This window comes from Protopterus annectens, chromosome 1.part1 (assembly GCF_019279795.1).
Source record: "Protopterus annectens isolate FY-2018-M chromosome 1.part1, PAN1.0, whole genome shotgun sequence".
Lineage (NCBI taxonomy): Eukaryota > Metazoa > Chordata > Ceratodontiformes > Protopteridae > Protopterus > Protopterus annectens.
The window spans coordinates 735,684,265-735,702,159 of NC_056726.1; positions in this window are offsets into that span (position 1 = coordinate 735,684,265).

Here is a 17,895-nt window from a genome sequence, read left to right on the forward strand (position 1 = left end):
TACAAATAGTACAGGTACCTCCCATATGCGGTTGTTCATATAAATAGGCATATATAACTACAGATATGTAGTCATATATCTATAAATGTACATACTTATATTCACATAGCTACACATCACACATACATGCATATAAGTAGTTGTCAAGCATGTGTCCATTTCATAAATATGTATACTTGCAAATGTATACATATGCCTCTCAGAAACATATGAATAGTAACATGTACTATACATATGTACACCACCCGACTGTCACATTTGTTGCCAGTACTGTGGAATGACTGTAGTAAAGTCATATATCCTAATTACCATCCATACAGAATGTATCACGGATGGTTTAGTGGTAAAACCAGTGACTATGGTGTTCTTGTTCCCGGGTCCAAGCCATGCAAGGGCTAATTTTATATGATGGCCACAATAATGGCAGTCGTGATTAAGGCACTTTAAAGCAGACATGACGGTAAGTGTCTGTCATTCAACATTATGGGAAATGTAAATAAGCATGTAGGTGTATATGCATGTGTATGTACAGACAGACAGATACATATATTATATATATATATATATAGTAATATATATATATATATATATATATATATATATATATATATATATATATATATATATATATAGATAGATAGATATATCCATGAAGAATGAACATGGTCACAATAAAGCAGTCATAACGAATGTGAAGGAAAACAACAGTGGAACCCCCTGTAATATTTAGTGCTGTCATATCAAGCTGCCCAGAGGTGAGGAAACCTCATGCATCTCCAACCACAGGTAGGATACTAACAGTTTAACTAACTATGTCCACATGCTAAGTCTGATTTTCAAACAGGTACAAGGCAATTCCAATCACCAGTCGAACAAGCCAAAAACCAGAAGACTAATTGAACACCCTGACCGTTATATGAACATTTGTCCCAGGACTATAAGCTTGGGACGTCTGAATATACTTGGAGTGAGCCAACATACGGGACATGTCTAGAGCAGTAGGGAATGGCGCATGTGTAGTAGTGTAGTTTTCCCAACAGAAAAATGGATGTCTGCTGTGTTAGTGAAGTGTTGAGGTGTGTGTTCGGGTAACTATGAACCATGGGTATACATATAAATGAAGCAGGACACCACTAGTGTAGTGGTTAGAGCATCCATCTATCGAGCAGACATTGCCGGTTTGACTGCAGCACACACCAGTTATGACGCGTAATCTGTATACGAGCCTATCCTGCTAATTTTATGCTGTATAATGATATGTTTGTGTCTTTTGGCTTTTCCTGGTTAGGGGTTGCCACAGCGGAACTCCGGTCCGCTAATGATTGGTAGTGGATTTTTACATACTCGGTTACCAACCCTGATGCACAACATTCAACGAAGGCACACACCATTCACGTATGCCTCCACACAGAAGAGGCTCTAGCTGAGGATCGAACGGGACAACGTCTTGCTCTGAGGCGACAATGCTACCGCAGCACCACCACCGCATAATGCCATTGAAATGTGAACTGGGGTGACGTATCACAGTAAGAATGCAGAAGGTGTTTGCGTGACATGAAATGGCGCTTAAATGGAAAACCGCAGCTGAAAATTGTTGTACTCACCTTTTGTCCAACGGCCTTTGTTCTGCCCAGCAACACAATAAACTGCATCAGCCAGGCCCGACACCAGGACACTAAACATCACAATCAATGTGATTTACCACTAAGCCACAGTAGTAATACCTAACTCTGATGTTATCACAAACATAGCAGACAGCACAGTCATTAGACAGTATGATCAAAGTAATTAAATCATATAGATGTATATGCATGCGTACGTAGACACACACACACACACATATATATATATATATATATATATATATATATATATATATATATATATATATATATATATATATATATATATATATATATATATATATATATATATATGTATAGGGTTACCACCTGTCCCACTTTGCGAGGGACAGTCCCTCTTTGGGCATTTGTGTCATGCAAAAAAATTGTAAACATGGCACATGTCCTGAGATTTTAGGACAAAATTATTTCCTATATTTTATGTAGTAGTTGCATAAAACAGTTATTCTGTATCTGAAACACCTAAATGTTATATGAAACAGAATAAAGCAACTAAAATGCTACAAGAATAAGCTTTTATTTAGGCAAAAAAGTGAGGTTCTGTCCTTTGTATTGGCTGTGGGTATGTTTTGGCCTGCAAAATCTGACATTTGTACTAAAAATGTTCCACTTTGGGCATTTGAAAAGGTGGCAACCCCATATATATATATGTATATATATATATATATATATATATATATATATATATATATATATATATATATATATATATATATATAGATATACATGCATACATACATACATACGTGGGCGCAAGAAAGCATTCATAACAAATGCAAAGGAAAACAGCATTGGAACACCCATATTATTTAGTGCTGACATATCAAAATGGCCAGAGATGGGCAAAATCCCTGCATCTCTAACCACAGGTAGGATGCTAATAGTGGGAGTAACCCTGTCCATGTGCTAAATTTGACTTTCAAATGGGTATGGGCAGTCCCGGTCCTCAGTCGGACAAGCCTAAACCCGGATGACCATATGAACTCCCTGACAATCATACAAATGTATGTGCCAGGACTATAGGCTTGGGAGGTCTGAATATACTTTGAGTGAGTCAACATGTGGCACGGGTCCAGAGCAGTAGGGAATGGTGCATGTGTAGTAATGCGGTTTTTCCATTAGGAAAATGGATGCCTGATGTGTTAGTGAAGTGTTGAGGCATGTGTTTGGGTAACTATGAACTATGGGTATACATATGGATGAAGCAGAACGCCAATAGTGTAGTGGTTAGAGCATCCATCTAAAGAACAGGCATTCACGGTTCAAGTTCGACTATAGCACATATCATTTTCCTTGTGGAATGAATGACGTTCTGCTGTAAAACTGACATTATAACATGTAAAAGTGAATGTGAGTATCGTATGGGACTATTAACCAGATCCCTTCAACCAAAGTGGTACTGTCATAATGAATAAGGCACAAGTAAGCACAAATAAGTGGCAGTAAGCATATGTAACACACAGTAAGCATATGCGAGTGCGCTTGTGCGGGTGTAAGCAGCAGCCAGCATAGGAAATGTATATATGTATGTACAGATGTAATATATATACATATATATAAAGATATATATATATATATATATATATATATATATATATATATATATATATATATATATATATTTAACTACACGCACACACACACACATACACACACAGACACACACAGACACACACACACACACACACACACACACACACACACACATACATATATATGTGTGTGTATATATATATATATATATATATATATATATATATATATATATATATACACACACATACACACACATATATACCTATATATATATATATATATATATATATATATATATATATATATATATATATATATATCTATGAAGAATGAACGTCGTAACAATAAAGCTTAGACAAGGGATGAGAAGGGAATCAACACCAACTATGGTATTATATAGTCCTGTCAGCGTATGTCATAAAAAGCTGCCCAGGAGTGAGCAGAGCACTGCTACTCATACCACAGGCAGATTTTTATCAGTGGGAGTAACATCGTTGAATTGCTAAGTCTACTTTACACACAGACAGAGAGTAGTCCCTGCTGGGACTACCAAAAATTCTAAAGTGCATAAGGCCATAATCTATAACCCTAGCAAGGGCAGGAATGTTCAAAGACTAAATGGCAGGAGAGCCTGAGAATGCACGAGGCGGGACAACATTTGTGTAGGGCCGCTAATGCTCTGGAGAAGGCAATGTTTGGAGGTGTGTCATGGCTGCAATAATAAGTGGATAATGGAAGTTATGCATGTAAGTTGAACATGGGAGGGGTGGAGGAACTATGGGTATGAAATTATGGATCCAGGTGTGCCAGGGTTGGATGGCCCAGTTCTAACTGGACCACCCTGTTGAGGTCAGCGAGTTCATAATAGGTATATATGCATACACACATGCAGACAACAATATTTAGAAGTACATTCTCTGTAACACATGCATTCCCTTTTAGACATAAATAATAGGAATGTGCACATACAAACATCGACAGTAGATTGAATAATAGGTTCTGCAGAAGATGGATGGGACAACACTGCTAGAACGCAGAGGTGTGTACAGTTTCCAAAGTAAGTGCTGTGCTGACGATAATCAAATGTGAGGGCTTCCCCACACATGGAATCCTTCCTGTGATCTGCCTAATACGGCAACGCCAAGTACTTAACCAGTCTAATTTTAAAAGAAATACACTGAACACGTACATAACTAGACTCCCATGTGTAACGTGTGCGATACCGAATAGTCATACATATTAATGAATTGTAGTGTCATGTTAATGGGAGTAAGGATGTAATAAAGTATAGAGTCTAATCTTACCATAAACACATGCATGTTCCATGTGGGGCAACCTAATAATTGCAAATAGTATTCTTCGGTCGCTCACATCACCAATGTTTGCAGACTAAATGTATGGGAGGACTGAGGATATGTGGAGTGAGTAAACCGAAGGGATGGCTCTATAGGAGTTGGGTGTGGACAGTGTGTAGTGGTGTTTATACACCGTGAATCTGACAGGAGAATGGATGACAGCAGTGTTAGGGAGGTATCGGGCTGTGTCTGGGGAACCAGGAGCCATGGGTATATGGATATATATGCATATGGAGCAGCACAGCAATAGTGCATTCATTAGAGCAACCCCCTAATGAACAGACATTCTCGTACCGAATCACACTGTATCACATTCCAATTACCATAGGTAATCCGTACATGAACATATTGTGACATCTGTCCACTATATAATGTGCTAAATACCGATTACAAGATAACTGTAGTGAAGTGTCAGTGTCATAATGAATAAGGCACTGGTATGCAGGTGAAGCATATATAAACACCATTACACATGTGTAAGTGCATATCCGCGGGGTATGTATTGGTTTACAGACACACACACACACACACACACACACACATATATATATATATATATATATATATATATATATATATATATATATAGATAGATATATGGTTGCAGACATACATATATATATATATATATATATATATATATATATATATATATATATATTATATATACACATATATGTCCATATATACATACATAAATACATATATATATATATATATATATATGTGTGTGTGTGTGTGTGTGTGTGTGTATATCTACAGAGATATGCAGCTATGATAGGATACAGCATGCAGGAATGACATATGTTCACAGACTATGCCAATGGAAGTGAGGAGCCCAGGCAAGAAACAAGACACATGCAGCACGCCCTTCCACCACCCCTACACAGCCGGACACAAGAAATATTCACGCAATAAATGTAAAGTGTCCACTGCTCCCCAGACCACAGGCAGGATACAACAGGGGGGTACACAGTGCACCCATGGATTCTAATCATGGATCACATACTGGAGCGTCCCTTGCAGGACACCCCAAAAATTGGCCAAACCATATGAATGTGATACATCATCCATTTTGTCCGCAGTGTATACAGACTCGGAATACAAGGGTGGGTAACCCTGATGACCCATGGGCCAAGACAATTTTATGAAATGGGTCCCGTGAAGTGGAGAGTAGGCAGTGTGTAGTGGTGTTTCCAGAACCGACCAGGTCCCAGAGTAAGGATGGATGCTGTCGAAGAGGCGAGGGTGAGGGAACTATGGGTAGCTACTTATGGGTCTAGGTGTGCAGGTGTTGGCTGATGTTGGCCAATATGGACAGCCCTAGGGATGCAAGCAAATTTGTTCATTGGGCAGATGCATTGCCCAACAAGCAGCCACACCCACTGCAAGACCCACTAAAACAAACTGTAATCTATATCACAAGGAACAGAATAACCAGATGTAGACGTATATATGTAGAGCTATGTGTGTGTATATCAACCCATAGCAAGATAAAGATATGCCTCTCCCTCGCCATAGTACGAATGTATACATACAGTGAAAGAATACAGATACATACCTGCATATGAATATATACGTATGCAGACAACCATAGACCCATATGTCGTTAGATTATGCAAAATAATTGAAAATATGGCAAATGTCCTGAGATTGTAGGACAAAGATTTTCCTATATTGTTGGTTGTAGTAGTTGCATAAAACAATTATTTTGTATCTAAAACACTTAAATGTTATAAGAAACAAAATAAGCAACTATAATGCTACAAGAATAAACTTTTATTTAGCCAAAACAGTGAAGTTCTTTCCTTTGTACTGGCTGTGGGTATGTTTTGCCCTGCAAAATCTGACGTTTCTACATAAAAGTCCCACATTGGGCAATTGAAAAGGTGGCAACCCTATAATAGGTATGCCGTAGCATGACTCAGCCGACGGATGTGGGTCCCAAAACCCAATTACTTGTCTGTATTGAAGAGTCTCGGTTCCCATGTATCAGCCAGATGGGTGCAGATTGTAAGAGGAACAAGCAAATAATATGAATAAATCACTGGACAGGCCGCCAATTCCGTACAGTCGAACGGCATGCCATCATTTAATGGTCAGCCATTCCTGATACTGTAGGCATGTAATCAGATGTAATAGCCATTACAAGGTAATATTGTGGTCCTTGCTCCCACCCAGGTTTGTGAGTGTCAGATGCAAGCACCAATTTCGGTGCATTTGCAAGTGCGGAAGCGAGCAGGTGTAAGCCTGTTTGTCTAACAGTATGCGAGTATTGCACTGGTAAAGCAATGTAGAAGCTAACTGAGTGTAAGAAGCTGTAACCAGAGGTTAGTATTACTTAACACCATGCAAACCCACGCACACCCACTCACAACTGCTTTAATGTGCCTTACTCCCTCCGTATCCATTGGCCTTGTTCTGCTTTGCAACAAAATAAACGGCCTCTGCAAGGCACGGAACCAGGACCCTGCACATACAGCTAATGTGATTTACCAATATGCCATGGCAGATATACAAACAACGGACAGTACCACAAACATATCATACAGCGCAGTCATTCAACAGTATAGAAATGTATCCCATCATGTAGATGTATATATGCGTGTTTATGTCCAGCATATAGGTACATACATATATAGAGAAATATCAGGAACATACCATGTGGCAACAAAGCATTACAAATGAATGAAAAGGGAAACACCAGTGCCACCTGTATTATGTAGTGGTGTTGTCCTATGTAAACTCAAGACTCCCTCAGACAGACATGTGTCATTCATACACGCAAACAGTTGTACATTGGCCATATACATCAATCAGAGCATGTAATGCACATTAACACAACAGTACCTGTCCATTCATTATGTGTGAACAGTACTCTTGCAAGGTTCTGTGTGCAACATCATCATCATGATAAAGATAAATGGGGTAACCATAGAGAAAACGGTAGTGTTGTGTGTACAATGGGGTCATCCTCATCACTTGTACCTGGACCATTTAGGAGTGATGTGCATACCAGGACTGTGCGCCTGAGGGACAGGGGTGAGGATAACAGGAGTATGTTGTGATGCATATTACAAGGGTTACATGTGCCCAGTGGTCACGTGTGTGAAATGGACAGCTATGTATAGGGCAGATGTTGTTCTAGGAGCCGATTGGCCTAATGTTTCCATAGTGTGAGGGTTGGATGTGAGGGAAGGAGAGTAGCTATGGTCGTGGAGGATAGGTAGGGTAGGATCACAGAAAAGACAGCATACAGTGTCAGTATATGACACATGTGGGGGGATACACCTCAGATAGGGATGGGTGTTCAGCATTCACAAGCCCATGGGAACAGTGGGATGGAGGATCCCAGCCATGGACAGCCGCCACTGCACCTAAACAGCTGCAAAGGAGGCAGTGCTGGGGGCTGTCCAGGAGGGGCAGCATCACCCTATAATGTGACACTCTGCCCTTGAGCTTGCGTATCTGGCTTCGGAACCCCTTAACACATCCAGGACCGCACGACAGCAGACATGTTCCTGTCTGGTCCCAGGGGGGACAGGTCCCATCCTCAGTGGTGGTACCACCAGAAGGTGGTGAAGAGCCAACAGAGGTTGAGGTCCAAGGCTGGGCCCCAGATGTGCTGGTGCCCGGTACCATGGTCAGCTGAAATGGGACAGGAGATTCTGCCGGGACCTCCCAACCCATACAGCCTATGGTGTTGCAGTTTAAACCTACATATGGCTTAGTGATAGACAACAGCATTCAGGATTACCTACAACAGTATGCATATATATCACCATCAACCCAACCCAACAGATGGTATACATTTGCAGAGGGAGCACAACACATGCATATATACTGCATGACATCTGTACAATGTGTAGTAGATGTGTGACCACAGCTATGAACAGTTGCCCATTATTGGCTTGTCACTGGGAACCCCAGACAGTGTCAGTCATACCACTGTTTCATGTGACATATGTCCTGTCAGGGATGTGATGGCAGTAACACATCCCTATCATCAAGTACTGTCTGCAATTCTCACATTATGCTCCTGCTGTGCACAGATGTTTGTTCAGTGTGTAACACAGGAAACAAATGGCTCCATGCACTGACCAGTTCGTAGATGGCCCTACAGATGGGGGTCTCTCATGAACAGAGTACTGTCATGTCTGTACTAAAACATGCAGAATAGCCATTACCACACACAACATGTTAAACAGGCAGTACTCTCAATGCAGAATAGCTACACTTACATGCTGTAGTCATGTGTGGCATATCACCCTCTTGTCTTTAGGCTATTTCCCACTGTGTATGATGTTTGAGGTACATCCAGATATCATCTGTGATGCCATTTCAGAACACCACATCCAGGTACCACTCACAGCGACTGTCATGGCCAAATACCAACATGATTTTCCTAGATAGTGCACTGTGTTTATCATGCAAATGGCTATGGGAACACCATCACAGCTGTTCCACATGTAATCAACTAGAGGACTGCAATAGGTGCAGAGGCCATCACCTGATCATGTCCATCACTTACAATACACATGCTGCTGCTGAGCAGGTGTAAACCTCCACATCCACCAGAGAGTGTGTGGGAGGGACAGGCAAAGTACACCAGAGAACGGCTTGGAGACTAAACCCTAAGCATCGTTTTCCACACGCCTAACAGTACAGGGGTCAAACCCCTGACTGACTAGTCATTACTATTGCATGTGCATGAAGTTACTACATGTGCCACAAAGCCGACATGTTGCTGTGCTGTAAGAACATATATGTGTGTAGGTTAAAGACATCTGCAACAGAGATATAGTAGACATACATTAGGTGTAGCACACATATCTGTCCATGTGAATGGATGCCATTGTCACCACAACCACACTCTCTAATGGACTCGCGTTGACACTCTTTGCCAGGGCCACAAATACACAACCTAACTACTTAGTTTGCCACACTGTAGTAATGCACTGGACTTCATGCACCACAGGGGATATCTGAAGGTTCTATGGGCTAGTGCATGTAAAAGTGTTTGACATCTGTTGGTATGCCAACAAGGGTTATACTGGGAGTGACTGTGGTTGGGAGCATCATAACCCACATGCAGACACAAGGTGCCAGTACTGACATGCATGTATACATTGCTTCATGGGTGTGTAGTGGTTGGCTGTGCAAGATGGCTGTACAAGGCTAGGTGAGAGGTAATCCTTGGCATCGCATCACCCAACAATGGTTTGCCATGCGGTACAGGGGTGTAGTGTCTGCAATGTCCCACACAGATGGGTACTGTATGATCTGCCCTGACATCCTGGTTAACAATGTGTATGGCCACAGCTTTGCAATGCATGCCATGTCTGTGTTTGATAGTCCTTCACATGGACATTGCTTGCAATTTGCATGTTCCGCAATACTGTACAGTGACAGGTGCAGGTGTACCTGTTTTGGCAGGCTCATGTTGTGTGCACAGACTGTTATCCCCCGATATGCCAGTACTGGCCTGGTGTGGAGAAACCTGCTTATAGTCAGCAGGTCGACCCTGCACTTGCATTGATAGCATGATACAGGTATTTCCTGGTGTCAATGGCACTGGTCCATACAGGGCACATGTGTATGGCATTGTATGGCCTCTGTGGATCACATTTAATGGCACCTCATATGTTGCAGGCATCCAGTGGGGAACATAGTGAAGGCACATTGTCAGCAAATATGTGCCTATTGTACCACTGTACAGGGTGCCATGTCCTCTGCAGCCCACTGCATTCACACCATGCCTATTGTCTGTCATCAATGTGCATGGTACTAGCAACATAGCGGGATATCCTAGGCAAGTGTGTTTGTGTATGGCACATGGATGCAGGACATATACCAGGTACTAGTTCACCAGGCCTTTTGCCAGATGTAGGGGTATGGCTTGCCAACACAGGCCCATGGCTGACTGACAACTATACTCCTCGTGAGGTGGCCAATGTGTCATAAGACGGACACCATATAGGAAAACTACAAAATCCGCTCCCCAACATGTCCAGTGGTTAGACACTCACAGCTATCTCTACACAGGTTCTGACAGCCAAACACACATACTTGCCATGTCCTGTATTCAAACACCTACCTACCATATCACACTGCAACAATACGCTTTTAGGGCACATGTTGCGGCGAATACTGGGTTACAGCACTCCTAGAGGTGTATTCTTAGGTGGGTGACAACAGCAGGATTGATAAAGGTGGTCATGTGATTTGTACAGTGCATACTTTACAAAGCACTGTAATTGTCTCACGCAGACACACACACACACACACACACACACACACACACACACACACACACACAGTTGGCAAGTCTGGGATTAGAACACTGACCTAACTACTTGATCACACTACAGCATTACACAGTTACAGAACACGCTACTGAGATTACTGGGTCACAGCACACCCAGAGGTGTATTTCTAGGTGGGTGACATCATCAGCCTTGCCAAAGGTGGGTATAGGAATTGTATGGAGTGTGAGCAGTCTAAAAGCATTATTCAGTCCTCAGGCAGATGGAGACAAACACACACACACACAGTTGGCAGATCTGGGATTAGTACACCGACCTAACTACTTTATCACACTACAGCATTATGCAGTTACAGAATGTGCTACTGAGATTACTGGGTCACATCATTCCCAGAGGTGTATTTTTAGGTGGGTGACATCATCAGCCTTGCCAAAGGTGGGTATAGGAATTCTATGGAGTGCGAGCAGTCTAAAAGCATTATTCTGTCCTCAGGCAGATGGAGACAAACACACTCACACACTTGGTAAGTCTGGGATTAGAACACCAACCTAACTACTTTATCACACTACAGCATTACGCAGTTACAGAATGTGCTACTGAGATTACTGGGTCACAGCACTCCCAGAGGTGTATTTCTAGGTGGGTGACATCGTCAGCCTTTCCAAAGGTGGGTATAGGAATTGTATGGTGTGTGAGCAGTCTAAAAGCAATATTCTATCCTCAGGCAGACAGAGACACACACACAGGCAGACACACACACACACACACACACACACACACACACACACACACACACACACACACACACACACACACACACACACACACCAGTAGTGGGAACAGAACACCTGCCTATATACAGATCGCGATTACAATACTACATAGTTACGAGTCACGCCACAGAGACTACACATTTCAAGGCTGTCATTATGAACTTCTAGGAATGTGGACATCAATGGGGATGCTGGCAGTTAAGATGTACATACCTTTGAATCTGTGTGTTTAAAGTAGGAATCCATCCTGAACTGCAGTATGCCCATCTGTGGAATGGATGACTACTATCATTATACAGGGTTACAATGGCCATGCCCATACACATAGAGGCACATAACCAACACACGGTGTCACTGGGCATGCTCACACACACTTAGCACAGGGCTGTTCGGAATGCACTATGCATCCATCTACACAAGGTTATACTAGGCATGCTCATACACTTAGTAACACAGGGCTGTTTGGGATGCACTCTGATCCTAAACACGGAAGGCCACAGTGGCCATGCTATTACAGTTAGATGTAAAGAACAAACATTGTAATGGACTCCAGTGTTAATAGTTGTAATTGTTAGCAGGAACGCTGCACTGCATATATCTGATACTGGTCTTATACACAACGTCTACTGCTGTCTGTCACCTTAGATGTACCATTCTATAACAAGCACAATACTACCACTCGCAGTGATGTCTTTCTAGGAGTGGCAACTGCTTGACCAACACAATGAGCCAATGTCCTGCTGTAATTACGAGGTTGTCCAGTGTTTGTCATTCTGGGATGACATGACTAAAAGTCAACAGGCTTTTGTCACATATCACATGCATCCATGATTCATGGGAGTGGGGATAATACCTAGGTCACATTCGCCCATATAATGCCATTCCAAGCAAATGTTCTAAACACAGGATAACACCCTGACACCTAGAGGACAACTGCATTGAATGGTTATGCTAACCAGTGCTAGATGTGTAGCTTTCATAATCACAGCTGCTCACTGTAGATCCAACAATGGGGAATACTGACATCTGTGCAGTGAGGAACACCTGGCTGAAGGCTCTGTAGTGCACAATAGCACTACCACCATATACCTCAGAACCAGACATGTGGGCCATAACACAGGTACGGACCACTCCAGGTGGTGGTGTCCCCACATACATAAAGGACACTCACATGTACTGACCATTACTCCCACAAAAGGCATCACAGTTGAGTCAGGTGTAGGACACAGTGTCAAAAGCTGCATGTAACCGTCAGACACCACCATGCCTTCAGACCACCAACACACATCCATACATGTGGTAGGACATATAATAGTACAACACCAGGTGACCCTTGACCAGGGGACTGTATCTAGCTCTACATCAACTGTGCAATGTACCCATGTACTGACACAGTTGCATCATGCGTTATGCAATGCAGTGATACCACTGTTTGTAACCAGGTCAGCTGTACACATACCAGGGACCCTTGGTTATTTACAGCATTAACAGATGACTGTTGCTGTACAGCAGTAAACACCCTCATGATTGGATATGACATACGTGTACCTGCCCTGGATATGTACATGCCACACACATACAAAATATATATAAATAGCATAGCTGTTGTTGTCCTTTGTGCAGACATGTGGCTATAGCCATTACACACATGCACATGGAATGTAGGTCCATGGTTGCTGAATGCTAACAGTACATAAGGTGTGATATCAATGTTGACAGAGGTAACATTCCCTCTGTACTGGTCACCCATTACACCTATCATATCATACAACAGTCCATGTGTCATGTATGTCATTACACATGTCCACCAATTGCAATGCCTACAAACATGCCAAAATGACAGGAATGTAGGACCTACACACATGTACATGTAGTGGTGTGTGTTCAGATACCATGCATTTGCAGTTGTTGATGTATGCAGGTGACGTATGTCTTAGTACATCATGCAGTTGCAATGCAGCCTCAACATTGCCAACTGTATATGGTGATATGCTGAAAGTATGGAAAGATGTACCTCAGGTATGGACAGATGTGTGGACTTAAATAAGTGGTGGAGCATCTTTACAGATAGATGTTTGTTGAGGACAGCTCACAGGTGTGTCACAAAAGGTCCTACAATAACCTGTGTAACTGCTAAGCTATGGTTTTGTTGATTGAAGGGGAACACACACAACATAGACAGCGGTCAGGGTGACACCGAAGGTAAATCACTTGATACCTGCAACAGTTAAGACCTCCTGTGTGCATATATCAGCACAGTTGCCAAAGGAAGCATCAGTACACGTTGTAACATGTGCAATACTGCTGTAAGTCTATTATACGTATCATGAGATAGGCAGGTGAAACGAACATTTATACATTTTTATATTATATAAATTAGGACTGTTTTTAGAAGAAAACCTTACTCACATGTGGTTTTTGTCAAGGTACCTTTAAATGAGAATTGCTTGAATTAATTGCTTAATTGGACATGATATATAAAGTCTGTTTTGCATTGTTGAGTTGTCTGAAGAAGTTGGGGTATTGGCCTCAACGAAAGCCCTAACAATAAAGGATTCTGTGTGAAGTAACAACAGTAAGCTTGTCTTTGTGTACGTTTCACCAGTTTGTCTAGAGAGTGGTTTACAGTAATGAGATAGGCAGGTGTTTGATTCACATTACTGGCATGTGTGGTTGCGTGTGTGCCCATATATGCCACGTATGGTGGGGAATACATGTCAATTGTTACTCACTCTCCTGTACACTGTTGTAGACATCTGTACAGACTGCAATGTAGAAAGCATGGCATAGGTAGGGGTGTGTATCTCACACATGTGAGGTATCTGTATGTGCGTGACATAGGTGTATACAATAGTGAATGCCACAGTGTGTGTGTGTGTGTGTGTGTGTGTGTGTGTGTGTGTGTGTGTGTGTGTGTGTGTATGTATGTATGGCTGTCTGGTCCCTGGAGTGAGAATGTATGTTACCATAGTGAACTGATAAGACCCCTCCCCCATCCAGGTGATGCAATCTACTATCCGTGTTGATGTCCCAGATCTTATTCCATACTGACTACCTGTATATGTGTAATCTCTGTGGCACGTCATGTAAGTGCACAGTACTGTAATGATGATTTGCACATAGGCAGGGGTCCTCACCTCAACGCTAGCAACTGTGTGTGTGTGTTACTGTGTCGGTGAAGCCGTGAGTGTGTGGGTGTGATACTGCGTCTCTGAATACATGTGTGTGAATACCTGAGTGTGTGGGTGCAGTTGTGTCATGGGAACGTGTATTACTGCTTCCCAATGAGGCATCACGCTTCCCACTGGCCTCTGCCCTTGTCATCAGCTAGACTGCTTTCTTACCTCCCCACTCCATGTAATTGTACCTGTAATGTTACACAGTATGGATGCCACGTTACACATGACACACGTCATACACACCACAGTAGCTTAATACACAGCTATCATGCTCTTGGATCAGTAGATCTGTAGACGTGTTTGGAACATGGGACTTTCTAACTGTGATGTGGAAGCTACAAGGTGCATGCTGGTATTTTCATACATACCTGTGAATAGTCCACATTTACATATGAGACACTAACTGTAAACGTTGACATCCACCGGCACATGCAATTAGACCTGAAGGAGGAAAGCAGAGCATCATGACCACCATGCAGTTACTGTTGTTACACAAGACACATACTGTTAACAGTACAAATCATTGTAAACCTGTACCACATGGTATGTCTGCTGCCTGTCAACAGTACACAACAATTGTGATCTTCACTTATCTTCCTAGTCTGTTCACCCTGTGCATCAGACCATATGAGCATGTCCTTGCACCGATGGTGTGGATGACAGGAATGCGGCACAGGCATCATCATATTCACAGGGTGATAATGTTTGCCAGAGGCCTAGGCTGCACCATTGGATGACATCATGTTTGTGGGTTAGGGCGTTTGATCTAATTGGGCGTGTGTGAATGTTATGCATGTGTGTGTTGAGGTGCGCTACATATGTTTCCGGTGTGTGCGTGTATGTATGCATACAGTTCTGGCATGTGTCTGGTCTACACAGGGGTATTATTGACAGTTGCAGACTGTACAGGCCAGGCTTTACTGTTCATGGTGTCCGTCCACGGCCATGTGACCTATGCCTGCCAGGGGTTGCACTGGCACTACCAGGCAGAGGTACAGATTGGGTACTGTCTGATGACACATGTCCACTGGAACTGTGTCCCTGTTGGGGCCATCCAGGGCCATATGCACATGGCCAGCTGTGTTCTGGTGTGGACAGCACAGCACCAGCTGCACTGCTGCTGGTATCGCCACTACGGGAGCAGGCATGTGAGGTAGCTCAATCAAGTGGACCTGAAACAGGTGATGTAGCATGCCTATGTTCACGTGACCGATGCCTCACTCCTGCCAGATGTTCCAGCACAGACAGCTCATGCTCACAGATTGTCATGCCATGGTCAGAGACTCCAACCATGTCACCCAATTGTCTATCCAAAGCTTCAGCTATCTGCTGTTGAGCATTTACCATTGCCTGAATGTTGTTGTTTAAAGAACGGACAGCAGCCCTCTGAAGCCTCTGATCTTCTCTGTTGTGCCATTCAGCACATGCCTGTGCCTCCATTACAGCCTGAAACATGTGTTTGGTGACACCAGCTGCTGCGCTCTGTCTTGCAGGGGCATGTTGACCAGAGGTCCTCCTACGAGCAGCACTGGCCACATGCCTGTGTGGGGCATCACCAGTCAGTTGGCTGACACCATGGTGTGCAGGTACACCTTCCGCAGCCACCACACTTTCCTGTTCCAAGCCACCACATGCCAACTGTCCTTCCTCTATGGCCACTGGTGATGGAGTATGTGTTGGCATGAGAACTGTATGTGGGGTTGAGGGGGATATAGGTGGAATGGCAACCAATGGCACAGATTCAGCTCCTGACAACCCTGCCTGTGCCTCAATCATATGTTCATCATCACTGCTAGAGTCTGTGGGGACACTAACATCAGATGGACCACAGGAGGGGAACGCACCTACATCACCTGTGAGGGGCAGACAAGAACTGTACATTATAATCTCTACAATAGACACACACACATAGACAAACACACAGACACACACACAGACACACACTCACAGACAAACACACACACACACACAGACACACACTATGGCACCCAACATGCATGTGATATGACAGAAGGCATGCAACATGCATGTGATACGGCAGATGGCATGCAGCTCAGACAATAATAGTGGTAGTTATCATACATCCCTGGGTTGCACACAACAGCATGCATGTGTCATAGCAGAAGGCATGCAAATTACACAATCATGGTAGTAGTTAGCATACATCCCTGTGTTACACCATGTAGACCAGCACAGGTTAACAGTACACCTGCCTGATGTGTGGCATATAACCTTGACAATCACATGTAGTATGACATGTGATCTGCTGACTTGTGCAATGACATGCATACATGTTTAACACAATGGTGTCATGTCAAATATACAGTGGGGTAATGGTGTCCCAATGCAGTGTTGTCTGTCCACCCTACAGATATACTGCACATTTAACTGATGTGCAGGGAATCATGAGGCATCTCTATTGCTATACAATGTGAGTTACAGACACAGTTCATAGCCATGACTGTGTTCAGATACAATACATATACACTGTGGAATGTGACCTACGTCACTGAGGTGTATACACACTAAACCATGATGTGGAATGTGTGACACAGGTCACTGAAGGGTATACCCCTGCACATCTGCAACCATATTTCTGCTCCATGGCAACTATGAGCAGACATGGCAAACATGTCAGTACACCATATCCCACATGACATCTGTGTACCACACACACACACACACACACACACACACACACACACACACACACACATACACACACACACACACACACACATGAGGAGCAAGGATGACAGTGATGTCCGACACCAGCAAGGGGAATGTACTACATCTGTTGGCTGATGTGGTTGTCTGTATATGTATGTGGATACTGTACAGGTGACTGCTGTCATGTTGTGACACACGCAAGATGTTCAAAACATCTTATGTGGTGGATTAATGCCACGCCTACACAAGATGTGCACAGGCCTGTATGATGTCTAGTGTTCCACATCTGCAATATAACCATTACACAAAGGCCATAGTGGAGCCAATGTATGACAGGGTGTACACACAAGCACATCAAGTCTACTGTGTGTGTTGCTTCATGTCTCTGGCCATCCTCCATGGCCATGTGTGTACTTATGTTGGCCAAATTGGCATCTATTTCACATGTCTATGTCATCCCATATGACATACAC